At 34.5% G+C, this 3,332-nt stretch overlaps 1 non-coding gene across 1 annotated transcript; it reads left to right on the top strand.

Annotated features, from left to right (window-relative positions):
* The first annotated feature begins 896 nt into the window (after positions 1–896).
* On the top strand, positions 897–961 carry LOC116560685. The gene has a single exon (XR_004273080.1). It is a non-coding gene; the product is annotated as a small nucleolar RNA SNORD78 (small nucleolar RNA).
* The last annotated feature ends 2,371 nt before the right edge of the window (positions 962–3,332 follow it).

Genomic DNA, 3,332 nt, shown 5'->3' with positions numbered 1-3,332 from the left:
TCAGTTACAATGCCATCTAAATTGTTTATAATTCTGCTACTATGGTATTTAACCCATTTTTTGTGTTTATTTGTTTAATCATTTGTCTTCACCAATCTATTGTAATCTGGTGAATGCATTGTCACCTCTATCTACCTAATTAATATGCTCATAGGAGCTTATCAAAATACATGACACATGGTGAGAATTCAACAAGTTCATCGTAAATAAGTGATTAACTAATATGTTCATTTCAACATTTCTATGTGCCTTTCACAGCAGATGTCTTCATTATTTATCTTGAAGGTAAAAATAATTAAACAGTCATTTTGTAAATAGTCATGAATATTTACTATGCTTCAAATATATTCTAGGTAGTATGACATTTTCAAGGAAGTATACATGAGGGTTTATTACTTTATTGAAAACAAAGACTTTAGTGGCAGGCAATTCACAGTGCAGTGTGATGGAAATATGAAAAGATGCCAAAGAGTTGGTCAGGTGATGTGCTATGTCTATGTTAAGAGTGCTAATATTAGATTTTCACATAACTAATTTTCATAGTCCTAAAATCTTCTGACATTTTCTTCCCTTTGAAATATTTACTTTCAGAATAGTAAACTTTTATTCACAAACAATAACTAACTTTAGGAACAAGAAGCTCAGAAGTACTAAATTTCTTCATTCCTTTCCTACCACAAGTTTAGAATTCACAAATCAGCTTAAACACTTAATAAAAGATGTAATCTCTTCCTTCTCCTTCCTCTAAATCTTCTCAAGACAGTCTAAAAATCACTTCCTAGGTATAATGTTAAGATAGAAATTAGCAACTCAGGGTTGAATTCCTGGGAGGTCTCATTCTCTGTGAGCTCTGAAACTAGGCTCTATTTTAAAAATTATAGAACATCAGAGTTTCTCTGTAATGATGTTGGTCAAATATCTAACCTGAAATGATTATATAGAGAAATTCAACACTGAAGAAAAAGGAGTTTCCCATAAAATGAGAAGACATTAAACAATACTCTGATGGTAAAGATTTCACGTAACAATGTATGGTTTTGATCCCTTGGAACAAAATTGACATTAAATTAAGACATGCCCCAACCATACTGGAGTGTCATGGGTTTTAGACACAGTGTCTTAAGTTTGATGAGTCACAATAGAGAGCCTGTGTCACTTGCTCCACAAATTCTACCACCACATAAAGTTTCCAGGTGTGGTAGAATACATTTGTCCTCTTTTGCTTGGAACCCTGGTAAAGTGCTCAAGAGGAATTTTCTCATTCAGGTGAGAACAATGCCCTTTCTCTTCTAAACAAGTGGCTGTTTCTTTCCCAAAACCACAGATGTACAGAATAGTGATAAAAGTACAAATTTATATGCTACCTCTTACTGAAACTTCCAAAGACCAAAAAATGAAAAAAATGTGAGGGGCTTATCTAAAAGATATATTGAAGCTATACACATCGTCTTATATTCAGGCAATATGTGATGCTGGTGTTGGGCTGAGGGGCTTAGACATTATTCTGATATATGGTGATGCTGGGGTAGGTTTGGAGGTAACTGTTGTACTAACAATCACATATTCTCAGAAATCTTGATCCTTTGAGGTATGTCTAGAAAAGGAATAGCGGTTCTGTCAGAGGACCCAGTAATTGCAAGAAGAGTATCACAGACTACGTGCATATGCTGGTCCCAGAAGACCTTTTTGGACAAGTTCAGCCTGTAACAGAAATGGCTTTTAGTACAGAACAGTTCCATTCCCAATTGTGTTGAGATGCTGCGCCACCCAAGTACATCACAGGTACACAGGAATTAGGATGCTGAGGCTCATTTGGGTAAAATTACTCACAGATGCTTCTAGCAATGATGGTAGATTGAACACACACATTTACCTCTATATCCTCCCTAAATCCCGTGAAATGACCAAAAGTGTGTGAAATAAATCCAAAAGGCAAAAGAATTGAATAGGAGATGAGAGTAACCCAATTTTAGACCTGAAAGGCAAATGAGCAAGTGGTTTCTCATTGAACAAATCAAATAGAAAAGTTAAAACATAACATGCAAAGAAGTAAAACAATAAATAAAGCAAGCTAATTCACACTACAGAACACCAAAGTTTACAATTTTGATACTTTGATGAGTTCTGAAACTGAGGGCTCCCTTGGGGATGAAAATCACAAGAGCAAAGAAATTTGTTTTGAAAACAGACATCTCCACTGTGTCTAAAATAGTGTTTGGCATATTGTAGGCACTTGGTAAATATCTGTTGAAGAAATAAACTAATCAAGTCTCCGTAAAGAACAGCTGCACCCCCACCACTTTGTAGGACTGTAAGTTTAATTACTGAAGAGATAGAACAGAAGGGCTCTGGATTTAGAAACATCAGATACAGCAGAGGGTAAGTGTAAAGACAAAATTTGTGTCTGTACACTAAATGATGGGAACCAGCCCTCTCTCTTTGACCCTGAGAATACTACAAGATTATTCTCTGAGAAAACAATTTTAAGAAGAAGCAGATACTAACAGAAGTTCTGAATAAGCTGCACAGACAAAACTACCTACAATGAATCTCAAAAAACATATTTTCCTCTCTCTCTTTCTTACACACACACCTCCCTTTTAATTAAGGTTAGTGACTCACTATTAAAGACATGGATTTGAGAAAGTTGAGACATTAGAGAAAAGTCCCTAGGAGAACAGATCAATTTTTTTTTAACAAAAAGAAAGTTATTAAAAATAAAAAAAAAAAAACTTGGAAAACAGAGACAGCGTAAAAGGCTAACCACAATTAGGGAAAAAAATACCCAGCCATATTATGCTCAGAGAAATAATTGAGGTTACTGCTTCCATGAAAGAAGAGATGATTACAAAAAAAGGAATATTTAGAGAACAAAAGAGTGCTCTTAAAATAAAATACAAACATGGCAAAGGAAAATAAAAATTCAGTAAAAGTTCTGGAAAACTGACCAAATCTCCAAAGAAGACCCAAAAAGAAAGAAATAAAGGAACGAAGGAGAGGAGAGGAGACGAGAGGAGAGGAGGAAGAGAATTCTAGAAAGAGAAAAGATGAACAAAATTGAATGAGTACAATTGTTGGAGAAATAATTTGAGAAATGATCCACCATATTGTTTGCAAAAAGAATAAAGACTGAAGCACATTGAGACACATAAATATGAAAGTTCTGAACCTTGAATAAAAAAAGAAGCTCTAAACACTTCAAGAGAAAATAGGAGGTCACATGTAAAAGGTCAGAAGTCCGAAGTGCTTCAGAATTCTCTAAACAAAACAAAAACAAACAACCAAAAACAAGTAAAAATGAAAACACCAGAAACTAGAAAACAAGAGTTCAC

This window comes from Sapajus apella, unplaced genomic scaffold, assembly GCF_009761245.1.
Source record: "Sapajus apella isolate SASKATOON/1434 unplaced genomic scaffold, GSC_monkey_1.0 scaffold26, whole genome shotgun sequence".
NCBI classification, from domain to species: Eukaryota; Metazoa; Chordata; class Mammalia; order Primates; family Cebidae; genus Sapajus; species Sapajus apella.
The sequence above is the reverse complement of the archived record's forward strand: the minus strand, read 5'-3'. Positions and strand labels throughout refer to the sequence as shown.